This window comes from Macaca mulatta, chromosome 19 (assembly GCF_049350105.2).
Source record: "Macaca mulatta isolate MMU2019108-1 chromosome 19, T2T-MMU8v2.0, whole genome shotgun sequence".
NCBI lineage: Eukaryota > Metazoa > Chordata > Mammalia > Primates > Cercopithecidae > Macaca > Macaca mulatta.
This window is the reverse complement of record NC_133424.1, coordinates 143,964-169,703: the sequence shown is the minus strand read 5'-3', so window position 1 is coordinate 169,703 and position 25,740 is coordinate 143,964. Positions and strand designations below refer to the sequence as shown.

At 49.9% G+C, this 25,740-nt stretch overlaps 1 long non-coding RNA gene across 1 annotated transcript; it reads left to right on the top strand.

The window, feature by feature from the left end:
• The first annotated feature begins 3,221 nt into the window (after positions 1–3,221).
• On the top strand, positions 3,222–13,307 carry LOC144336780 (uncharacterized). The gene is made up of 2 exons (XR_013409101.1): positions 3,222–3,323; positions 4,595–13,307. It is a non-coding gene; the product is annotated as an uncharacterized LOC144336780 (long non-coding RNA).
• Positions 13,308–25,740: the final 12,433 nt, after the last annotated feature.

Below are 25,740 nucleotides of genomic sequence, written 5' to 3'. Positions count from 1 at the left end.
TGGTCAACGTAAGAAAAAAGTCGCCCATGCTTGCTTGCTGCTGCCCTGCGGTGTCCAGAAGGAGCCGCTTAAAGGCAACTGCGCCGCACCTATCTTCTTGGAAGGAGACGGCAAGACCAGACTGGCTGGAGCTGGGAAGTTGTGCGCTACAGATCAGGGCTGCGTAACCCAGGGAAGGCATCACTCGAAACACGTGCTGGAGGGCAGCCAATCCGACCCGACCGTCCACCTCCAGGGTCAGCCATGGGGCTCCACTTGATGTGTCATCCTGATCACCCCTCACAGAGCAAATGAGCCTTTGACTTCAGCCTGTCCTAGGTACAACACTGACTCCCACCTCCCACGTCCTGAACCAGCCTGTTCCGGGGATTGCTGTGGAGGTAGAGGAGCAGGCCCAAGACATCTAGTGGCATTTCCTGGCAAGGACACTCACCATGCTCGACCATAAAACTCGGGTCAACTGGTTTTTCGGAGGGACTGTAATTTACTTGTGGCACGCATGGATACTGATTGACCCAGGGAGGGGCAAGGAGGAGGCTGAAGGAAAACCCATGGTGACTGCGCCAGGCATTCCCGCACACACCGACATCTTCAGACTGGGGCGGCGTCCTAGTCTTACAATCAAACCGAAAGCCCAGAGAAACTAGGGACCTTGTCCAAGACCAGCAACAGGTATGTGGGCAGCTGGGATTCAACTAAGTCCTTTCCTGGATCCACCCGCGCTGCTCCCTGCCCCCACTCCCACCACCCCGCCATGGCCCCCGATAGACACAGCAGGTCTGAACATCAGGCACCCCGCACGCAGAGTACGGAGCAGAGCCGGCTTCCGCAGTGGGATCTCACACACATCCCACTCCCCTTCTTGCCGAATGCCTCGGGACTCTGTGCGGTCAAGTCTGCAGATGTGGCCTCACTCTGCGCTAGGAGATCTGGGTGGCCGGCAACGTTTTGCAGAGTGCTCCTCCAGACGGGGCTCGTCGGCTGATCCATGAGACACAGGACACCCGAGAGAAGGGCCGACAAACCCCACAAAGTCGCTCCCAACATGGAGAGGACAGGACCACAGCGGGGCTCTCGCAGTCCACGCTTTGGACAGGTCTTGCTGCAAACTGTGGTGCTCGTCAGGCGCGAGGAAGTTTCCCAGGGCAGGAGCTCTAAGTGACACAGCAAAAGCGACACAGGCGATGCAGCAGGATGTACTTCAGCTCAGGGCTCAGGAACCACGGGGTGCAGCGTGGCCTGCAGCAAACCAGACACATCAGAAGCCAATGTCCCACCTTTTACATTCAGTGACATTGAACGGAGGGAGTTATATGTAGCAATCATCTTCCTGGGGGACCCGTACAGCACGCATGACCACCGACACTGACCACGAGTCCTTCTTAGGTCCTGGGGGCTACCCCACTTTACACGCACGGTTCCATGCACAAATCTACGCGTGGCAGTTGTTAGCCCCAGCTTAGAGATGAGGAAAACGCTGCTGGAAAAGCTAAGTGAGAAAATCAGACTTCAGCACACCTGCCATCTCCAAGACCACTACTACTCTATGTGCTAGGGTCTCAAGGGTTGGGTGTGTGGCATTTTAAGTGACTAATTGTAGGTGGTTTTCTTCTCTCCTACACCTGTTTAGCCTGAACGTGCACGTACATGCTCTGCTGCAGGGGCACTGCCATATGTAGACCAGCAATACTCTTTCCTGCCTCGGGTTCTCGTCACTGCCTTCCGGAAAATCTCACCTGCTTTACAGCCAAGCCAGGTAGGCCTGGTCAGCCGCACAGTGAAACTCCTGCAGTGTCAGAGCTAAGTGCTGACTGAGACTTTAACGGCGAAGACAGTGGAGTAATGGGGATAAACTGAGCAAAACTGTATTGTAACGCAGATGAACGTCTAGAAGCAAAAGAAACGGACACCCCTGAGAGCAGGCGACTGTCTCTTACTATGATGTTAATAGCAGCTTGCTGTTTCCAGTGTCTCCGTGTGCCAGGGTTTCCAGTCAGCGTTTGTGTTTATCTGCTCTTGGGCTACCTGATCAAACCTCTGCAGAGATCAGGGATATCTAAATTGACCCAGTATCTGCAGGCTGGCTGCTCAGAGGCCGTGGTGTGGAACGGCCAGGACATCGCTTAGCCATACGGGGCACAAGCATGTCACTTGCCACTCCTGTCTTTCTGTTTCATCAAACCCTCTTTTCTCCTGAATATTGACCATAGCAAAGTCATTAGCCTTTGAGATGCATTTGAAACATCAACTTGCTTTGTTCAAGAGGTTTAAGACACACGTAAGTCTTTCTTGCCATGCTCAACACACACCGCCGGCCGTTTCGGAAGTCAGTGTTTCTGGAACAAAAGCCTCGGCCTGCCCCAGTGAACATTCACACTGAGCACACTGTCGCAAGGCTGCTTGGCCAACCAGCAGGGGGCAGGAGAGAGCTGCAGGGGCCACGTGGGGTCCCTGCAAAGGCGCCTCACTCCCTCAAATCAAGAGCGGTGCCTCCTGCCAATCCAGCGGCTTCCTCCAAGGGGAAGAGGCCTCTTCAGCTGCTACTGCACTGATTTCAGACGGCTCAGCCAATGGGGCAACAGATTCAACAGAGTTCTATGTTGTTTAAGGAAAACTTCTGTTACCAGGCAACCTTAGTACCATATTCAACGTAAAATAACCAACAACATTGTTTCCAAAACAACATGCTACTAGTGCCTAATCCTTCAATGCTGCTTAAACACGGAAAAGTATGAGGAAAAAAGAGCATGGCACTTACTTCTTAAAAAATAACACCTCTTCCAGGTTATTTTTACCCCTATCATAAAGACTTAGAACTGTGGATTCCCTACAGGAATGTGGAGTGGGGTTGGATCCCCACACTGACCCAGCCTCACCCCAGGTCAGTCATCCCCCCACCACGGGGTTCACACCTCTCCAGACACTGTCACCTCATCAAGGAAAGGTGGCGTCTCTGAGCTCTCTTCGCAGGAAGCACCCGAACGGGAGCTAGAGACACAGACACACCCACAACTACTTTGAAATCCTAAACATATTTAAGGACTTCATTATTAGTTTTTTAAAACTGTAAGAACAAAGTGACCCTGGTTTTAACCTCTCTGCCACAATAACACCGTGTACATCTGTCTTTTGCTATTTGTTCCTTCTCCAGCAGCTGCTGCCTGGCTGGCCGACTGCAGAAGAACAGCCTCTGGTACTCCCGGGAAGCCCTCGGTAAAAGCGTGAACACCACGATCACGTCTCAGGACGCCGCACATGTTAGGGTCGCCCACAGACCGCCATTCCCAGTGCCTAGAAGGCACTGAACGGGCCTCCTGCTCTTTGTAAATGTCAACTTTCCTAAGCTAAGTTTTCTTGAAAATTTTTAACTGCAGTCCACACGTACTTCTTTGTGTCTTGTTTTTATCTTAGAGGAATACTTTTATGGAAAATTAAGCTTGCAAGGTTGAAGGATTTTCTGAAAGTCGACTCCTAATCCTGGAAGAAAAAAAAAAAATGGGCCAAATGTGGTGCTCACGCCTGTAATCCCAGCAGTTTTGGAGGTTGAGGCCAGGAGATTGCTTGAGCCCAGGAGCTCGAGACCAGCCTGGAAAACATGGCAAAACCCTGTGTCTACTAAAAATACCAATAATAATAATAATAAAGCTGGGCATGGTGACGAGTGTCTAGTCACAGCAACTCAGGAAGCTGAGGTGGGAAGATCACCTGAGCCCAGGAGGTGAAGGCTGCAGTCAGCCCAGATTTGCATCACTGCACTCCAGCTTGGGCGACAGAGTGAGACACCGTCTCGAAAAAACAAAAAGCAAAAACAACTGTATAAATCATTATAGAAGGGAGCTGGCCAGGCGCAGTGGCTCACGCCTGTAATCCCAGCAATTTGGGAGGTCGAGGTGGGCAGATCACCTGAGGTCAGAAGTTTGAGACCAGCCTGGACACTATGGCAAAACCCCATCTCTAATAAAAATACAAAAATTAGCGGGGCATGGTGGTGGGTACCTGTAATCCCAACTACTGGGGAGGCTGAGGCAGGAGAATCACTTCAACCCTGGAGGCGGAAGTTGCAGTGGGCCGAGACTGCGTCACTGCACTCCAGCCTGGGCAACAAGAGTGAGAGTCCACTTCAAAAAAAAATAAAAATAAAAATCAAGGGAGCTAATGTTTTTCATTTAAAGGAAGGGAGAAGAACATTCAGTATTTATACCTCTCAAGCACACATCTCCAGTGGTGTCCTAAAGTATTCAAGATACACATTCCTACAAATATAGCTCAAAACTACTCACCAAGTTACATGCTAAAAGCACATGCATTGTAAGAATGCTACATTATATTTTTTGAGCATCTGTATCCAATATTTTAGCATACTGGCAGTTTTCCCTTCAGGTGCTGTATGACTAAATTATTACATGTTTAGTCATTCATTTTAGAATTTATGACTATTATGCTTTAGGCAATAAACATAAGCTACTAAATTAATGACTTAGGGGAAAAGTTACTAAGTTAACTTGGAAGTTAAACTTTGCAAACTGAATTTGTTGGACCTCATTCAAGCTAGATGATCAGTTTTTTAAATTGTTTCCTGTGTGTTTCCCTCCAGGATGGAAATAGCTTCACTCTCATCCACTGTGCACACTGCAGCCCACGCCTCTCGTCCACCGCGCCACACTGCAGCCTGCAATTCACCCTGTACCAGGCTTTCCACACCGTACCTGAAAGTCACTAAGTATAACCAAGAAGGAAATGAAAAGCAGATAAATGACCTCCACCCCTACATCCAGCATGCAAATGTTAAACATTCATCAAAGTAAAACCAAAATCCCACGTTAGCTCACGATTGTAACTGGTAGAGTTATGTGCATGGCAATTTTAAAAGTCTAGTTAAGTAAAAACCTAATTGAGACTCTCAAGAAAGACATCTGCAAAGATTGACAGTGAGGAGAGGACTTCACTCTGCATCCAGCCTGTTCTGGAAGCCACGGCCAAATGCCAGGTTGTATAGATCCGAAAAGCAGGAAAAAACAAGTGTTGAAAGGTGTACAGTCTCAGCAATGTACAAATTCGATGTAGGATGCTCAGAAACCTTGAATTTCCAATCAGGAAACAGCAACATGAGCAAGTTTCCCAGCAGTGCCCACTTTCTACCTACGGCACGTGTAACAGTTACGCTGGCCACCTCCGGGGGGACAGAGGCTTCCTGGTCACATTCGCTCTGGCAGCCACACAGCTGGCCCCGCCAAACACCTGTCTAATACTGAGGAACCACTCTCTCCCTGGGCTTTGCTCACTCTAGCCAGGAGAGCATATTTACAGAGTACTTTACTGAGTCCTCGTTCAATGCGTCAAGCTTGTTGAAGGCAGGGCAACCCCATTCCTGGCCCAATTAAGTGAACTGAGCAGAGCAAATGCCTCCAGTTGGACGGCACTCAGTCACAACAGCAGTGGCCACTGTTCACAGGGTGCTGGCTTCGTGCCGAGAACAGTTACAAGCGTCTTCTCTCTGCCCGAGGAATGTGCACTGCAACCCTGTGGGGCCGTTTGCAACGTCCACCAGAGTTCTGAGGCAGCCAAGTCCAGGCTGTCCGTGGGCCTTGCCACGTGGCCGTCCACGTCCCCTGCAGATCAGACCTCACTGCAGGGACCACAGGTTCCAGGGCTGCCTTGAGGCACATGCTCCCTTCACCACCTCCTCCTGGCCCCTGACATCAACCCTCACCACTGCTGCCAACACTTGATTTATCTCACGGCTCCTGAGGGGCCTGTTCTGCCCTTCCCTGCTCCCTGCGTCCGGCTTGGAGGGTACCCACATCAACGCCAACGCTCACGTAATCACCAACCTTTCCACGGGGCTTGATGCCTAGGAGTCTCAATATCAGAAAGTCAGATTCCTGTGCTTGTTGGAGAATTTCTTCCCATTGTACAAGTGAAGGAGATAAAATTCTAGGTGCCTGCAATAACCTCATTTCCACAACGAAGCAACTTCAGTAGTAGCACAAAAAAAAAAAAAAAAAGCTTTTTTTTTTTTTAACTTCTTTTATACAAGCTAAATACAATTTAATTTTTACATCCACGTTCTCATCAGCTCCCACCTGGTGAGCAGGCAAATAGTAATTTTCAAAGAAACAAATTGTTGCATAATTTTAACACTTAGCATTATCACTATTAAGCAAGAAGTATCCCAAAAATACATGATGATCTTGTTCTCACGTTCAAAAATTGATTGTCACACAGTGAAATAACACTTAATGCAAAGGAAAGTTTCTTTTCAGGTATCTGTTCTGGAAAAGAAAAAAAAAAGATTTCTGGCAAAGAGATAAACATTAATTATGTAACAATCCAAAATGCCTCTGGGAAAAATGATGTCATCCAATTAGTTCTTTGAAGTGTTACAAATGCAGCTGAGTTTTAATAGTAATTTCTCCATAATTATCAAAAGAGTCTTTAAAAATCTTAGTGCTGAAATAACTATAAATGGATATAATACGCAAAGCAGAAGAGTTAACATTTGGGGTAGATTTTGGCCCATATTTTTAACATATGCATAGTTATTCACCTAGTTGAAGCTTATCCCTCTCCTCCTAGGCTCTTCAAGACTGATTTTCAAACATAGACTGGCTTTTGGTACATGAAGGCAGCTTTAAAAGATGTCAGGATCAGGCCGGGCACAGTGGCTCAAGCCTGTAATCCCAGTATTTTAGGAGGGCAAGGTGGGCCGATCATTTGAGGCAAGGAGTTCGAGACCAGCCTGACCAATATGGCAAAACCCAGCCTATATTAAATATTTTTGTAATTAGCCAAGCGTGGTGGCACACACCTATAATCCCAGCTACTTGGGAGGCTGAGGCAGGGAGAACTGCTTGAAGCCAGGAGGCGGAGGTTGCAGTGAGCCAAGATCGCACCACTGCACTCCAGCTTGGGCGACAAAGAGAGACGGTCTCAAACTAGAACTTAGCCCTCAGGAAAAGCATTGAGCACCCCCCACCCAAACCAACCCAAGGAATCACATGGCGATGGTTATCATCTGATTTCGACAAATAAAGTTCTGTTCTCCCCTCTGAACACAATGGTAAACACCTGCCATCAGCCCACAGAAACTCCCAGGACCCAGTAACACTGGACTAGCAAGATCAATGGGCCACGTATGCAGGGTTCAGCAGCAGAAAGTGATGGCACCGAGAATGGTGTGTGCTCAAACCAGATTCCTTGCTGTCGGGGTGAAGGGGCTTCCCGGGAAAATCTAGTCCAGTGGGATGGTTTCCACGTCCACCATGAGGAGGAAATGGGGGGTTTCCTGAGGGCACTGACAGGACCTGGGTCTCTGCCCCTTTGTCCTCTATCCTGTTATGGGATGAGGGTGGGCTGAAGGCAGGTTTCCCCTACATCTTCCGGGCAGGAGAGATGGAGCTGACAAGTGGACGACGCTTTTTCCAAAACATTCCCATGTTTATAACCTGTTATCAACCTGTTTTCCCTGGAGATCAGTGAAGCAGCATCATTGACTCTCTTCCATTAGGGACAACCCGGTGTTACGGGAGGCAGGAGACGACATGCGAGCTGGTCTGAATCAGTCACTTGTGTCTGGTCCCCAGCGTGCTCATCTATCAAATGGGCGGCCCCACAGACCAGTGACTTTGAACCAGAGTTCCATGGAGGTTGCCCAAGGACAGGGAGGGGGAAGAGGGGGAAGAGGGGGAAGAGGAGGGAGGAGGAAAGGGAGGAAGGAAGGAAGAAGGGGAGAGGAAGGAAGGAAGAAGGGGAGAGGAAGGAAGGAAGAAGGGGAGAGGAAGGAAGGAAGAAGGGGAGAGGAAGGAAGGAAGAAGGGGAGAGGAAGGAAGGAAGAAGGGGAGAGGAAGGAAGGAAGAAGGGAAGGGGAAGGAAGAAGGGGAGGGGGCGGAAGAGGAGTGTGGAGGGAGGAGTGTGGAGGGAGGAGTGTGGAGGGAGGAGTGTGGAGGGAGGAGTGTGGAGGGAGGAGTGTGGAGGGAGGAGTGTGGAGGGAGGAGTGTGGAGGGAGCACTGTGGAGGGAGCAGTGTGGAAGGAGGAGCAGAAGGGGGGTTCTCTGAGGAGGAGGGCCAAGTTTTTGAGGTGTCTTGGAGTCAGAGGTGGCAGTGGCTTGGGCTCTAGGCCCTCTGTTGCATAGTTTTAGGCTTTAACTATTTATATTTGTGGACTCTTTAAAAGATTTAATTTGAAGGAAACCGGAGTTGGGGATACCTTGCTTCTAAAACACAATTTCTCAAGCCTGAGACTAAGTGCTAGGCATTGCTCATTCTGTTACAATCATTTCCTCCTATTTAAAATCAGCCACACACCCCCAATCTCCCTTCAGGGCAAACACCTTTTCCGAGGATCTCAAACAGCAGAGCGAGCGGCCCGTGACCCCAGCCGTGGGCACGAGGAGCGAAGAGGAGACGTGTGGAGAGGGCTGATGACATGAGAGGTAGAGGCCCGGCACCTCCCTGCAGGGGTTGTGCTCCTCCAGGCCTAAAGGACATCCTCGCCTCTGGGGTGAACAAGCAGCACAAACTATCAACACTTATTCCAAAAGAACAGGAAGAAAATTCAAACGAAGTTAATACAGTTACCCCAACACAACACTGCAGCAGCCCAGAAACAGGAGGGCCATTGAGCCTGAGGTGGGCGGTTCCAATAGCAGGACAGCGACGTTGGCATTAGGGCTTTTCGGCAAAGAAAAAAAAAAAAAAGACACAAAAGGTAACATGGGCCACCCATTATTTCCTGCCAGTGGAAAGACACCCACAGGCCCCCAGATGCCAACGGCCCCTTGGGAACGAGCTCACGCAGCACTTCAGGTCTTCGCACGAGCAGGCACGTGGTGTCCTCAGTACCCCCGCCTGTGACACACACACCACACTTGACTCCCATACCTGAGGGTCCAGGGGAATGGCGGGAAGTTCTCGGGGGACCGGGCATCCTGTGAGGGCGCTGCATGACTATGTACCTCAGAGGGGTCCCCGGGCAGCTGCTCTCTCTCTCCAAAGGATGAACTGGATCCTGACCACACCCAGATTGTGCTGGCCTCCAAGCCGAGCGCCAACATCTCACATCCAAAGGGATGCACAGATGTCTGCTGCACGTGGAGCCCAAGTCCCTCGCAGAGCTCAGGACGAACCCAGTGTCCAGGCCTGGGGCCATCACCAGCCAGGAGAGGTATCTGGGGCACTTCCCAGCGATGGCCACAAGAAGAAACAACTCAGGACAAAGCCAGTGTCCAGGCCCAGGGCCGTCACCAGCCAGGAGAGGCGTCCGGGGCATTTCCCAGCGATGGCCATGGGAAGTAACAACTCAGGCCCATCAGGGCTTCCTCACTATGCGGGTGTTAGAAGTAGAGACAGAGGTCCAGGTCTAGTGGCACAAACAGCGACGGATCCATGGAAATGCGGGCGTGGCCCCTCCATCCCAACAGCCTGCATGGCTACTCCATTCTGCTCCCATCACACACGTCCCCACACAGCCAAGCCCCTTCTCCTTTCCCCCACTGGATTCATCAAATCAAACCTCGCTGTCCTTGGAAAATGTACCATTAATTTACTTACTGCTCAGTAAAAAAGCACACTTCCAGTTAACATGACACCCCCGCTACGATAGAACAGCCTTAATTCAGACATGACGCAGAGGAACAGAGGGAGGAGGGGTCGAGGGCCGTCCTGGAAACGGCAGCTGTTTTCTGGGGAAAGTCTCCCTCCCACCCGAGCCCGACACTCGAGCCACACTATCCCCATGGTGTCTGAAAACTCCATGAAGACAGGGTCACTCTGACCCCTTCACACCCACAACGCCAAAGAGGAGCGGGTGTTCAGGAAAAGTCTCCTGCTAGTGCTGAAGACAGGAATAATCCCTCGTGGTGCCCAGAATGTCAGGAGAAAACAAGGCACCATGTGGACGCCTTCCAGGTGAATTCTGGAATGACTCTGCCGAATGCCAGTCATCCTTTTACAGAACAAAACCAATACCGGAAAACATGTGTCGCCAGCAGAGAGATGGTCCTTTTGATGGCTTACAAAACACCTACGTTACGCTGAATTTATCTCAAGCCACCCTCTCTGTGCTAATGTAAAAAGTCTCCTTTATTAACCAGTAGCCTTTTTCATCTGGTGCTTTATTAACAAGCAAGATGGTCCTGTAACACTCAGGCATTGTTGAAAACGTCAAATGGAAGCCTAGAATCCTCTTCCGTGCAGCTTCACTGCAAAGTATTTTGACGTGAGCCAAATCATGCTATTCCTACATCTCCACAGGAAACTCAAGGCTTCATCAAGGAAACGCAGCATCATTTCTGCTAGGCACAGAAATTGGTGGGGTGGGCATGGGGTTGAGGGAACATTACATAGAAAGCACAACGCGATAATCACCTGCATGAGAGCCACACTGGCCGGCAAGCCCCGGTCGGCTCGGTCTCTACACAGTCACAGACGTGAGGCCTGGAGGGCAGACACCTGGCACTGCTGACTACCCCAAGGTCGTGGCCTCTGCCCCTTCTCTGCTGCTCATCAGTTCCAAGCTTCTGGCAACACCGCCTGCTGCCCCCACTGCCTCATCGACTCTTCGTGAAAAGCAAATGTTGCCAGGATAGCTTATGAGTACATTTGCCAGGAAAGCAGCTCCGATTGATGCTGAAACCCCGTTCTCACACCCCTGGCAGCTCCCTTGCCCCCGATGTGCACATGCTTGCAGCTCTGACCTTGCTCAGTGTCCACACAGGCTCTGTCCACTGGAGAGCCAAAGGCAGACTCAATGTTGAGTCAGAAATACACAAAGAGGGTGACGGTTACAAACTGCCTGCCTGCCCCTCAAAACACAGGTTGAAATCCTCAGCCTCAATGTGATGCTGTCAGGTGGTCTTTGGGAGGTAATGAGTTCCCGAGGCTGGAGACGACCCTTGAATGGGATTTGTGCCTCAGAAAGGGGCCCAGCAAATCCCTCACCCTCCCATTGTGTCAGGGCCAGAGAGAAGGTGTGTGCCAACCAGGAAAGAGCCCACACCAGAATTCACCCGTGCGGCACCCTGATCCTGCCTTCCAGCCGCTAGAACTGTGAGAAACAAATTCCTGTTGTTCATAAGCCGCTCAGTCAATGGTGTTTCGTTACAGCAGCCTGAGCTGCCTGAGATGACGATGCTCACCGCCCTACAGAAACGGCTACTCCCCTCTCCCAGAAAGAGGGGTTTAATTAAAATCCCTGTCTCTCCTCGCGGCCACCACAGATCTCACTCCCCCACCCTGTAAGCCAGCAATTGTTAGGATTAAAGGAAAATGAGGATCGTTTTAGACCAGCTGCTCCATATCGGTCTGAAGCCTGTAACTTTGCCCACTTCCACGGTGGCCGTGTCACTGCATTGCCCATGTCAGCTCTGTGTCTGCACTGGGTCCCAGGCTCTGCACAGACTCCTCTAGCTGCCCATCAGCACAGCCATTTCCCCTTCTGCTTTGCAGGTTGTCCTTCAATATCCAACCCCCACCCCTCTGCAACCCAAGGCCTTCCGATCCAGGCATTCGGGGTGGGCTCAGCCATGTACTGCCGTCCTTGACTCAAGTAAACCAGGCCCAAGGCGTTGGCACCAATGATCTACTGGCTGTGGGGTCTGCACAGCTACTAGCTGCCCCAGCCACACCACAGCCCGGGAGGGGAGGCAGAGGAACCTGTGAAGTTGCCAACAGCCATATGGGAACAGGGGCCCCTGGGATGAGGAGGATGCCATGGAAGGAAATTCAGAGAAAGAAAGAGCCCCAAGGCTGGACGGGTCATGCCCAAAGCCTACACTGCTGAATTTTCCAGGTTTCTGAACTCAATCGCTGACCCACACAGCACATGTTTCCTGAGTGCTGACCCCGCGTGCCATTGGATACGGCAATAAAGTAGGACCCCCACCTCCCCCTTCCCCGACACATACACAGGGCCTCCGTCCTGGCGGGAATTCAGGCCTGGGGGCCCAGTTGGCACCGCGAGCCAGGGAAGGGGGCCATTTCAGACGGATAGTGGGTGCAGCCTTGCCAAAGCCCAGCAGTCACCTGCACTGCCACAGCCAGGCTGAGTCCAGATCAGCCGCACAGAAACCTGACCCTCTCAAGGGCACGCCTGAGCTCATTAGGGACAGACACCGTCTCCTGCTTATCTCCAACACTTTCTCTGCATGTCTAGTTACATACGGACGACGCAGTCTCTGAAGCACAGCTGTGACTCTGGAGACAGATCCCAGGCCTCCCCCTGCTCCTCTCCGTGGTGCCATTGATGGGGAGGGGCCGGTATGGCCGCGAGGTCCCATACCCACAGCCACCCTGCCACGGAGACGCAGGCCTTCGACGATTATTTCTGCCAAAGAACCCTGCTGCGTCTTGGAGCACACCATGGTGGGCGGGAAGCTCCACCCGGAGAAACAGCAATGCTTCTCCCCAGAGCCAACGGAGGGCACCCCCCACCCTGCATTCAGCAGATTACTTACATTCTGGAAAACATCTGGGTTAATAGGGAACAGTAAAATGAAAAGGACACACTAGAAAGGTTAGAAGGCTGTGTGAAGTCTCAGGAGGTCCAAAGGTTTCTTAACCAAGACTGCTGCGGTCAACGAGCTTACAGGGAAAGTTTCCACACGGGCCTTCAACAAGCAACGCTCAGCAGGGAGGAGCCACGTTCTGGGCAGAACCTCAGAACAAGAACATCGGACACCACAAAGTCACATCAGAGCCAACAGCAACTGAAATACAGCGCTCTCCTAAGACGTGTGCGTCACCTGCAGAAAGTCACCACACATTAAGATGGGGGAAGAAAAGGATAAGGTTAGAAACAAATTTGAAGTAATTTCTGCATACGTAAAATTTCTACATCCACTGGTTTTCTTTCTGGGAGTAACAACTTTTACATGAGATGCACATCCCCGTTGGAAGGAGTTTGGGTTTTCCGTGGGCAGAGTCAAGGGCTCTCCAAGAAATGTGAACCTTTTCTCACTCACTGAGCCGCGTGCCCTGAGGCCGTCCTGGCCTGTCTGAGCCCCTCCCTGGCTCTGCCTCCAGCCAGCTCCTTCCAGCACTCACCCCGCTGCTCCCAGAGCCTGCACTGGCCCAGGATCTCCTCTTCTGCTGCTGTCAATCTTGCACTTTAGGGTAAATAAGTTGGAAACTAGAAAGTTATAAGACCCCTTAGCTTTTTAAAAATTTGTCTTCTCAGAAAACAATACGAATTCTACTTCCATGGTTTAATATGTTTCCCCCATCTGCATGTTCATGGATATGTGTTTTTATATATTTTTTAATCAGTACTTATAAAAGCATGCACTGTTGCTACATTCAGTTCAATTACATTTGATGTAAGAAGTTTTAATTTCAGTGAATTCAGGCACTCAATTTAAGCCCTCTGACATCTATTAATCAAATGGGAAAATGACAGGTAGATATTACAAAAATCAAGAGAAGTGTTTAATGTAAACCCTGCACTTTCAAATATTTCCACAAATGTAATGTATACATTAGTACATAACCTTGAGCATTTTCACAACTCTTTGCACTCAAATTCCATTCTTAACTTTTATAGATAAATCGACATCCATATGTGATTTTAAGCAGCTCAAACATCAGCTCTTAAAAACAATCAGAAATGTTGCGGGCAAATCCCACCGAGCAGCAAATAACGGAACTGTCCCCAACAACCCAGGTACCTCCCCTGAGGCATCTGGAACTTGAGCATTACAAGCAGCCTTTGGTTTCTGAGGCACCCGAGAGTGGGGACTCCCAACTCCCCAAGTCTAAGAAGGCCTCAGCGATAAGGAAAACTGGTCAAAAAGTCATCCCTGCCGGCTCCCTGCACCACGGGCTCCTCCCTGCCTGCCCTCAGCCACGTGCTTACAAGATCTCACTTCCTCTCTGTCCCGCAAAGCCTGACTCCTGATTCCAGCCCTGCCGCTTACTGGGATGTGGCCATGGACGTCAACTGCACCTGTAAGGGGAGAAGCTGGTCAGGATACAGGATCCTGGCCATCCTGGCAGTGCCCAAGCTGATACTGTAACTTTGTAGTGAGTTACTTAATGCAAAGGTTTAACTTTGAAAAATTTAGATACGTGTATTCTAAAAGGGAAATTCTGAACGTAGAACACAGGCCACACCCTCACACTGATGTTGTCTGGCCAGCACTTTTTTGTTTGCCTTTTCAATAGACGTTTTTAAAAGCAGTTTTCGGTTCATAGCAAAATCAAGAGGAAAGTACAGAGAGTCCTCACATATCCTTTCCCAGCACAGGCACAGCCTCCATCATTCTCCTGCCCTCACCAGACCAGCACGTCTGTACGACCGACAGACCCGCATCAACACGGCACCACCACCCACAGTCCACAGCTCACACGAGGACTCGGCCTGCTGCTGCTCACTCTGTGGGTTTCACAGACGTGGAACGGCATGGATCCCCCATGAAAGCCCCACCTGGAGTTGCTGCCCCACCCTACACACCCCCTATGCTCCTCCCATTCATCTCTCCCCTCCCCAACCCCTGACAGCCGCTGATTGTTTTAGTTTCCACAGCTTTGCCTTTTCCAGACTGTCCTGTGGTTGGACTCAGACAGCAGGCAGCCTTTCCAGATTGGACTCTCACTTAGCATCATGCGTTTATGATCCTTCTGTGTCTTTTCATGGCTTAGGGGTCCAGTTCTTTTTAGTGCTGAATAATATCCCAGTATCTGACATACCACAGTTTATCCATTCACCTACTGAAGGGCATCTTGGTTGCTTTCTGGTTTTGGCAATTATAAAGCTGCTGTCAATGTCTGTGTGCACATTTCCGCATGGAAGTAAACTTTCAGCTCCTCCGAGTAAACGTCCAGGACTGTGATTGCTTCTGTGGTCGGAGAGCTTAGTTCCAAGGAAAACCGCCATGCTGCCTCCCACAGGAGCTGCCCCACTTCCCCCAGCGATGAGTGAGGGTCCTGATGCCCACACACCCACCAGTACGTGGTGGTGTCGGAGTTCAGGTTTTGGCCAGGCCTATAGGTGCACAGTGACGCCTCGCCCTATGACATAAGATGCGGGCCATCTTTCCACGTGTAGATTTGCCATCTGTGTATCTTCTTTGTTGGGGTATCTGTCCAGGTCTTTGGTCCATTTTTAATCAGGTTGTTCATTTTCTTGTTGAGTTTTGAGAGTTCCTTGCACGGTTTGGATAACAGCCTTTCTCAGATGAGTCTTTTACAGATGCGTTCTCCCCGTCTGTGGCCTCCCCTCTCATGCTCCTGAGACACTGTTTTTTATTTTAAAAAACACTTCAGACAGAAGATGGACCTCCCAGCCCACCACGGTTCTCAGTTTGGCCGTGGTCACCACCCTCCCAGCCATGGTTTCCACCTTTTCACGATCTGCTGGTCCTATGGGCATCAACCCATACCAAGTCCCTAACATATCTCCAATGATTGCAACGTCAAAGCCGGCAGTTTGCAGGTAGGAAGGAGCTGATGGAGGCCGGAGCAGAATGTGAAGGCCAGCGGATTCATCCCTCGGGGACAGGCAGGCCTCTCAAATATCCCCCTGGGTCACCTCCCAAATGAAGTACCTGCTTTGGCCGTGAGCAGGAAGCGGGACCTGGCCCAGATCTCAGCATATTTGACCTGGCACGGCATTTACAGGTGAGCCTCCATAACCGGAAACTCGACTCTCTGGGGAGAATGCATTTTCATTATCAAGGCTTTTAGGCTTTTAATTAAGAAACCAAAGAGCAGTGACTGGAGTGAGGATGCAGGGACTCTGGGTGACCCACACGCTCGTTTCCACCTGGCACGAAGGACCCTGGAGTGAGGGTGCAGTGCCTGCTCTGAGTCACCAGCACACTCATCATTTCTACATAAACAACCCTGTGAGCCTGTCCCAGGACTTTTTAGCCTAGACCTAAAAATTCACAGCTCAGGAAACCTTCATCATTTTAGGAATCTGAGGGGTGGGCCAGGGGGATCTCACAGAGTGTGGTGCTGTCTATGGGGTCAGCAAAGTACAGCTGGGGCTTCCCGCAAGCACTTCAGGGAGGCCGTGCACTGGCCCGAGGCTGGTTCCGCCTCCTATCCTCGGTTCTCATGCCCAACCGTGAGGGGAGCCCCCCGCTTCAGGAGCGGTCCCTGGCTCCAGGCCCTAACGTCCATGTCCAGGCCCCTGGTAGGGCAGCTTCTACCCCAGGGAGGCTGGGACTGGAGACAGCCTGGAGCTCTAGGCAATCCTGGCAACCACATGTTTCCCGAAGTGGCTGCAGAAAAACTCCTGCTTCCAAAACATGGCACGGGCTGTGTGAGGCCTGGAACGCGGGAGGCGCGTTTCGCAGGGTCCCTGCTCACATACAAAAGCAAGGCTAAGAGCAGATAAATTATTTAATTACCCTCTCATGGTTATCAAGTCAAGTCATAGTCTCTTAGACTTATGTGTGACTAGAAGTATACACATTATGGAAGTGTATATAAATGTGAATACAGATATGCTTATTTTCCTTTTATATACCTTACATGTATGTGTATACGTGCATATGTATAAAACATGGAAGAAAAAACCATACTTAAGATTTCAAATCTCAGTCAAAAAGATCTCAGAAGCAAATTATTCTTTAACAAAGATGTAACATTTTACATTCTTACAAACAAAATGTTCTCTATTAGCATTTTATTTTAAAAACTAAGAATGCATTGCACTCTCTCAGTTTCAATTTTTAACTCAGCTCACAAAGGTCCCTGTACAAAGACCTCCGTGCCACGGCAAGGATGGCGGTGGTCACACCTGTGTCCATTTATCCTCTCTACATCTAGCTCCTCTCCCTGAGGCAACAGCACCTCCGAAGTCACAGCCTGGCCTCCCATCTCTCCCCCGTCCCGGGCTTTTTGGCATGTTGCTCTGCTGCACACACCTCAGCAAATACTGCTGATTAGCCAGAATCGCCCAGAAATCTCTTAACCTTGATTCTGGCTGCTTTTGTAATTTGTAATATCTGTACTTCTGGTGTGATTTGAGAAACAACACATTTTAAAATTAGAGAAGATGTGGTTTTTATTCTCTCCTTTCTACTTGCAACCTTGAAAATTCAAGTAGCAGCAAGGGTTTGTTGAAAGTAACTTCCACCAAATAGAACCTATTACAAAGGTACTACAGAGTGTCAAATAACTACATAGATGTAAAATAGACATGCAGACACAAATATAAAATCCAATGGTTAAACCAAATTGAGAAATGCTTGCCAGTTTGATAGGACTTCTAAAACTTGACATAAATGTTGGCTGAGGGATACAAGATGTTTTGAGATGAGATGCTTGGCCTAGAACCACAGGCTCTCTCCTCTTTACAGCAGAAAATCCATAAGGAAGTCAAATCTGAAAGAACCAGGTACCATTGAATGGCATACTCAGCCATCCTTCCCCATTCCTGGGCCAGGTGCGGTGAGTGCAGCCAGTCGTTCACCAACATCCATCATCCATCCTCCAGGCCATGGCTACACTTTACTCCCAGGCTCCCTGCCATTATGTAACTTAGGTAAATCACGGCCACTCTCACCTTAAGCCTCCCCTGCCAGCATGGCAATCACCCAGTCCCAACCACAGCAAGGACAGCCATGTCCCTGGGAATGCAGAGCAGGGGTCGGGAAGAAAGCTGGATCTCTGAATACCTCATGGAGCAGTCACCAGCCTGGAACATCCTCCCTGACGGCTTTGCAAGAGAGAAGAACTCCTTGGTTCCTCAAGCTGCAATACTGCAGAGTCTCAGGTCACAGCATCCTTACCTACCCTCGTCAGGAACCGTTCATGCTCATCAAGACATGAGAACAAAACTGCAGTGGCACAGTCACACTCGACACAGACCACCTGCTGCTCACATTCATCGTATTAACACCAAAACGCCACCTTGGTGGATATCCTGGATGTGGACACTTGGCGGCTTTTTGCTTGAGACGCGCTTTGTGCATTTATCGCACGACCATCTTGGCCTCAGGAGGGGCTGTGCAGATGGCAGCTGTGCACGTCACAGGGAGTCTCACTTGCTGGACTCTCAGCCAGCTCCCACTATCAGTGCCCGCAGAGTCCTCTCCTCCGGGAGCACGTGCTTGGACGCCACAGTGGCCTGTGGATCCACACAACAGCACTGTGTGCCCCAGGAGCTTAGAAAGTACCACTGCATCAATGCCTCCACAGGTGAGGCCGGGGGCAGAAGCCAACCTCAAGCAGTTACGGTCCTCCGTGGGGCTGGCGTCCAGGCAGGAAGGCGGCTCAGCGGCTCTCCTCTCACTGTGAAACTTCCTAGGTCCCCACATGAACAGAACCCTAAATAACACGCAACAAACAACAGGAACGAGAACACGACCAGCAGCTTCTGAGATGAGCAAGCTGGCTGATCATGAGACACCTGACGGGGACGGTGCCAGAGCCCCTCCCGGTAACCTGTGAGGACAGCGCTGCCAGCATCTCCCTAAAACCAGCCCAAGTCAAGTTAGACTTGAGGCTTTCCAGGACTGGGTAGATCCATTCAATCCCACAGTCTGAACCTTCCAGGCCGTGTCTCATGGCCCTCATCTCACATATGGGAACCCGGACGCTGCACCATAAACGCAGCCCCAAGCCCTCGTTCCTTCTTCAACACCACACACCAGTACAGTGAACACTTAGGATCTGGGCATTCACGTAAAATACTGCTTAACTAAAACTTCTGATTTAGAATATGTTTAATTCCTACTCACAGAGCTGAAAGTGTTTTGTCATAGAAGGCGGTAGCTGTAACTAAGCATGAGAGAAGAAGGGTTCAGAGTGGTGCCAAGTATTAAATATTCCTCTAAATCTATTCACCAGGTTGCCATGCTATTGTCACCTGCTTCATTTTCTGTCCTTAAAAGACAAAATAGTTACTTTTCAAAATAGACAACCTGTTTTACTGATGCTTAGCTATAAAGTAGCGAGCTATGTATCCAAAAGGGAGATATGGGGAAACAGAAAATGTCCACAAGCGATCGGGTGGGGAAGGGCGCAGTTGCAGCAGCACCTGGCTCTGTTGCGTTGTGAGCCAGCCACGTGGGATGGACAGCTCACTTAGCCACTGAAATTATATCATCTAAGATTTTGTTGCAGTTACTTTGACAAATTCTCCCTCCTGCTATGAAGAGTAAGGTTTGAGGGGTTTTTTTTTGTGTTTTTTTTTTTTTTTTGACTTGGAGTCTCGCTATGTCACCCAGGCCGGAGTGCAGTATTACAATCATGGCTCATCGCGGCCTTGACCTTCTGGCTCAAGCAATCCTCCCGCCTCAGCCTTCCAAGCAGCTGGGACCCAAAGGCGAGTTTGATTTCTTTGCTAACGAATTCCTAATTCACCTCGCAGTGGGCCTGTCAAGGCCATATGCCCGGACATCCACCTTGCCGACCGTCCATGTGGTCTCTAAGGTGGATGCACTCTGGTTGCCTGGGCTCTGCACGCGATACTGAGTCTCCAAGTCTGCCGCTGTATAAGGGACTGACAGCCCCAAGCGTCTCGACGCGCCACCTTGAGCCGGGCTTTATTCCACAGGGCGACTCTGCTTCCCGTGATGAGATGCAGCACGTGAGCACAGATCAAAGGGTATCAGCAACTAACCCATTCCCCTGGTACTAAGCAGAGGACCAAGAGTTTAGTTCCTTACTTATTTACTACGGACTTGATTCAAAGCAGCTTTCTGGGATCCTGGGGACAAACATCTCCAACTGGTGAGAATTCTGGCTTTAGTAACAGAAGAATCACCTAATGCCCATTTTGTAACTGCTGTTCTCATCAGAACTTGAGGCCAAAGCGAAAAATAAAAGGGGAGGCTAAGATCGTGACACCCCAGTTTGCACAAGGCCAACCAGCCTGCTTGAGGGGGTGAAAGGAGTGGGATTTTTAAACTGCTGAGTTTTAAAAACATGGCTGTAGGCTGGGTGCACTGGCTCACGTCTATAAGCCCAGCACTTTGGGAGGCCGAGGTGGGAGGATTGCTTGAGGCCAGGAGTTCAAGACTGGCTTGAGTAACACAGCAATACCCTATATCTCTTGAAAAAGAAAAAAAAGGTTATTAAAATAGTAATAAAAAGTTTAATGCAATAAATTACTATATCAACATGGCACCCCCAGCTGTCAGACGAGGTACAATCTCTGTGGCTATGATGAGATCTGGAGAGAAATGTAACTGGCATCATAGGGAAGGTCAACCCCAAAGCCCCACGGCACTACTCCTGTACAGTGTGTTAACCAGCATGAAGTCTCCTCCACAATCAGAAGCCTGGTTTAGAGGAACGCTGTCCACAGGACCTGGGTGGACTCCAGACGCTGGCTGACCAGACAAACCCCCCGCCCCGGGACCCTGCTGGCAGCCCCAACTGGACAGAATGACCTCGTGAATGTCCTTTCCCGCCACAAGCTGCAGACCCTGAGCCAGTCCTGGCTGTGACTGAGGCTGCGCATAAACGTCTGCGCCCAACAGCTCACCTTTGTACATGACACGCCCAGTCCACCTCATTTCAAATGTTACGCTCGCCCCAAGGCGAACATGGATGTTACAGGTTAACTCACTGCATGTGTGCTAGACTTTCCCTGTAAGTGTTCAGACATTGCACGAACCGGATGAACAAACCCCACTTTCCCTGTAAACGTTCAGACATTCCTTGAGCCCGATGAACACACACAGCCAACAAACCCCGGAACGTGTAACGCCGCGGCCTCCTCTCCTCCTGAGGGGCGTGTGCTTACAGCTCCCCCAAGACCACATTTCCCAAAGCACAGAGTGTTACTCTGAAAATAAAACCTCCTTTTTCCTTCCTCTGTATATCTCGTGGTCATGTTAACAACTATTGCTACAAATGCAGAGAAATGGGGTATCATCCGTGCTGGTCAGCGAATTCCTAGCACCAAAGCTTTAGGGCCCCCCAGTCTGAAGGAAGCTTCTATTGCCCTAAAGCCAACTCTGGAGACGAAGGCCGAGCTGGGGAAAGGCTGTGTCACCGCAAATCCACACCACGGGGCCCTCTGCAGTTGTGTGTAACGAACTCTTGGCCTGTCCTGGGGTTTGGGGAAATCAGGATGCAAGCAGATACCGTACGCTCTGCCATGGGACCGTGAAGTCTGCGGAACCTCAGAGGAACACGGAGACAAACGGTGGCACGATTCTCACAGGCCGAGCCTCGATGGGCGCCCGTGTCAAGAACACAGACACGCTGGGAGGGACAGCCGATGCAGTGAACGCCTACAGCCCCAGCACACGGCAGCGTCTGAGTGTGGGGGTCTCTGGCCAGGCTCCACCACAATTGCCATATTCTGCGGCAAAATTTTAAAAATAGGTTTTAACTAGTTATAACTCTAACTTGTTTTACACATAAACAGAACACAGGGTACCAACAGGCTCCAAAATACTTCACCTAGAACCAAGTCTAGAATGCAGATGGCTGCTGCTCCGAGTGTGACGAGTCCCCTTGTAGTGTCATAAATCCTAGATCTAGGTGACTAAGTGCTCGTCCTAAACCAGACAGCACCCTGAGGCTCTGAGGGCACCCTCTGTCCCCAGGCCAGTCCATCAGCCCCGGCAGAAGCTTCTAGAGTAAGAGCCTGTGGATTTGTATTGGACGGATGCAAACCAGGCAAAGTCACAGGGGCTCGTCCTGGAAGCCCATCCGTTTACCCACTCATGCCATGGAGAGCCGTTCCCCCAACTCCACACCCGCAGTCATGCTGAACCACAGCAACTGGCTTTTAGGCCTTCAAGCCACTCCTTCTCACCGCTGGACAGACCCTTCTCACACCGTGAGGCCCAGAGTAGCCTTAACAGGTGGTCCCAGCAGAACTGGCCACTGCATGAATTGATACTTTGTGTGTGGGGGTGTGGTTGTTCTTCTGTCACTCAGGCACAGTGCACCATAAGTACAGTGGTGCTATCATGGTTCACTGCAGCCTCAACCTGCCAGGCTTGGGTGAACCTCCAGCCTCAGCTTCCGAGTAGCTGGGCCCACAGGTATACATCACCACTCCTATTTAATTTTTTGTAGAGTCAAGGTCTTGCTATGTCCCCCAGGCTGGTCTCGAATTCCTGGGCTCAAAAGTGAACTGCCCACCTCAGCCTCCCAAGGTGCTGGGATGACAGGTGTGAGTCACTATGCCCAGCCTAGAATTGGTTTTTCTTAAACCTGAGTTTGACACATGAACCCCACTTACATAGATATCAGCGCACACTCACAGCTCGAGAGTTTTTCTGAATCTCGATTCTGTCCGTTCAAGGTCAATATCTAAGAAAGGGTCAGAACTGACCCTCCCTCCGTGAAGCCTAAGGGCAAATGCAGCAGTATCTCAGTGTATGAGGAGACAAAGTAAGAAGGTGGAAAATACACACTGAAATTCTAGTGCTAGAATCATAATCACCAACACTTTAAGAGGCAATCTGCTTTCCAAAACATGTAGCTGCTGGATTAACTTCAAAGTCACCAGATTCCACAGGCAGTAGCTCACAGTAGCACAGCTTTCTAAGGCCGCACAGCCCGGGGCAGCGTAACAGCCTCAGGGCAAAGCAAACTAAACAAAGGCTTGGTTCTCTCAAGGAGGAATGTGCTCAAGTCCTTCCAAATAGATTCTTCTTCTAAGTTAGTTAGATACCTCCTACAATACTGTTTCGAGTGCCAGTGTGTTCAGAAACATGAAGTTGAAACTACATCTCAGGACCCCAAAATCACTACGCTAAAGCGACGTCAAGGTGAGGAAGAGCTTAGAGCAAACCTGCCTCCCATGCTCTTCCGAACAGAGACAGCTACTGGGGGGAGGGGAAAAAAAAGCCACGTACCTCCCTCACAACGGATGCACAAGGAAATTCCTCATGGACAGAGGAGAGAATTCAAAGTCCCCATCTGCACACGGAGATAAATGCGGATCTGGCTGCTTCCTCTGGAAAGGTACACCAGAAACGCATTTGTCTGATCTACCTGTGACCTGGAAATCCCTCCCCGCTCGCAGCCGAGCCTCCCTTCCTGGACCGAAACAACGTACATCTCATGTATATTGATGTCTCACGTCTCCCTAAAATGTGTAAGACCAAGTTGTGTCCCAAACACCTTGGACACATGTCCAGGACTTCCTGAGGCTGTTGCAGTGTGTCCTCAACCCCGCCTGAGGCTGTGTCTTTAACCTTGGGAAAATGAACTCTCTATGGGCCGAGAACCGTCTCAGAGATCCTTCTGGTTTACAGGAAGCATTCCCTCCTGCGAGTATATCAATGAAATCATGTGGAATTACAAATTGCCACTTTAGTAAAGGCCAAAGGAATTAGGATTCGATGTGCTTAAAAAACAACACAAAAATAACGTTCTATTTGTCAATGGACCATGAAGCCCACACCCCCTTTTGCACTGAAGATGTCAAATGGGACGAGAGGCCCCTCCTGAGGATGCTACCCTCTGACCCCACTTCCCAGAGTTCAGTTTCCTGCTGCTCAGGGAACAGCAACCCCAGCTTCACGGGGCTCAGGCCTCCAAACCCTACTCCCACCCATGCTGGAGAATCACCCCAGGGACTAGCAAACTGGCAGGTGCAACTCTCACCTCATCCCCTTAAAGGGGAAAAGGCACCTTCCCGCTCCTCTTCCTGCTGGTGGGAACAGCGGCAGGAGCTGGAGGGTCAGGAGTCGGGCAGCAGAACGGAAGCAGCCTGGGTCCCTGCTAGTCAGAGTTGGCAAATGCCAACCATCCCCGACATTCACTTTGCAAATAAATCCTTCTCTTTTGTCAGGTCCCTGGTTATAAGTTTGCACCCATAACTTAAAAAGAAAAAAAAAAAAAAACCTCAGGTAAAAAATCGGTGTTTGGCTGACGGTATTTCAATTATCTTGGGGCCTTGGGTCAAATGACGGCAAAACAGGAAACTGAACGCTGTTATTCAGAAAACTACCTTCCAGCGCCGTCTACCCTCCCAGGCTGTCACCTTATGGTTGTTTGTCTGCTAGATGATTAACAATAACTGTTCTGAAAAACTAGGTGTACAGAACAGACAAGAAGTCAGCTCGGGTTGAGGGGAAGCAGGATAAGACCCCCTTCCCCGCAGGATGGTGGAAGAGGAGGAACCTTCAGCACCTGGGTTTTCAGGATGCTGGATCTCTGAGAGCATCTCTCACAGCTCAAGTACAGCCAGACCCTCCTCTGACACAGCCTGTTCAGGCGAAGGTGGGCACCTGCCCTAGAGACCCACAGCCCTGTGCGGGGCTCAGCTGGAGCTGAACTTGCCTCCCTTGGTAAGAGTCAGGGCCAGGGGTGGGGAGAGGAGAGAAGCAGCAGGCCTGAGGGCCACTGTGGAAACTCCATGCCGCGCTAACTCTCGTCTGATGTGCTCCGGCCAAAGCCACGCTTCTCGGAGGGAGTTTCCCTTCACACATCCGGAAATCATCAACATCTAGTCTCCCCACAGAACAGATCCTTCCCCAGGAGGCAGATGCTTGGCTGTAACACGGGGTAATGAGGGGCGCGCCTTCGTGCCCATTCTGTAGTGTTTCCTGTTACCTATTTTACCTTAAGCTACAAATGATTCCCGTTTACACGGGACACAGTGACAGACAGCAAAACACATGAGATTCAGTGTGATACCACACCCCGTCACTGCTGACCTCAAGTGCTTTGTTCGTTTTGCTTCTAGAGTTTGTACTCTCTCCCGGGGTTCCAGGCCTGTGGATTCAACCAACCATAGATCAAGATTTTTTTTTAATGTGTTTGTACTAAGCATTCAGACTTTATTATTCATTAAACAACTACTCGCATGGCATGTGCATGGTATAGCTGTTACGAGCAACCCTGACATGACTGTCTGCAGGAGGATGTGCATATGTCATATACAAACACGATGCCATTTTATTGCAGGGACCTGAGTGCCCACAGACCTTGGATTCCATAGGCAGTCCTGCAGCCCACCACCATGGGCACTGTGGAATGGCTATAATAGAAAATATAGAGGTTTTAACCAGTTATATACTAAATCTAATTGTTTGTTAAGAAATTAATGTGTATCACTTGTATTATTTGGAAGTCCTTCCTGGCCCAGAGACTTGACATGTTCTTATCTTTTTGTCCACGGATCTAGCCAATCCAGTAAGCTTATTGAACACAAATCAATTTTATAATTAAATTCTTACAGGAATCACACTCAATCTGTAAGCTGCTTTGGTTTTTAAAGTGAAATAACCAATAGTTTTGCAAACCAGCTATATCATAGAATAGGATAAAGCAGCCCCATGACATGCAAAAACATGGGGTTTCAAAGCTAACCAGTATAAAACACGTTACAAACCCCTAAGTATGAAAACGTTTTACACCACAACAGATATTCCAGAAAAAAAACAGGATGTTCAAAAAAGCCCTTTGCAGAAAAGCACTTTCCCCTTCATTTTTCACACGGTTTCCAGAAGCTTGTGTTTGGCGATGACCATGAACCAGAAGTAGCGTCCGCTGCAACTACTGCCACCACAACACAGAATATTAAGGCATTAAAAAAAAGGACACAGCATATTTCCTATTGTTGAGAACAGGTAGAGTGTTATCAAAATGAGAGTGTCCTAAAGTCAACAATGTTCAAAAATTCTAGGTCTCCTGCAGACACTAGACGGTAACCGCCAAAGCTTATGTACTTGGCAACGTTCAAGGAGATCAAGTTCAGAGCTGTCACAATGCAGCACCATCCTCACGCGATTATCTCAGGCGGGTTTGAGGGCAAGTGCCCCCGTCACAGTGGGAAAGCTGCCCAGCCCAGCACTTCCTGAGATCACAGACCTT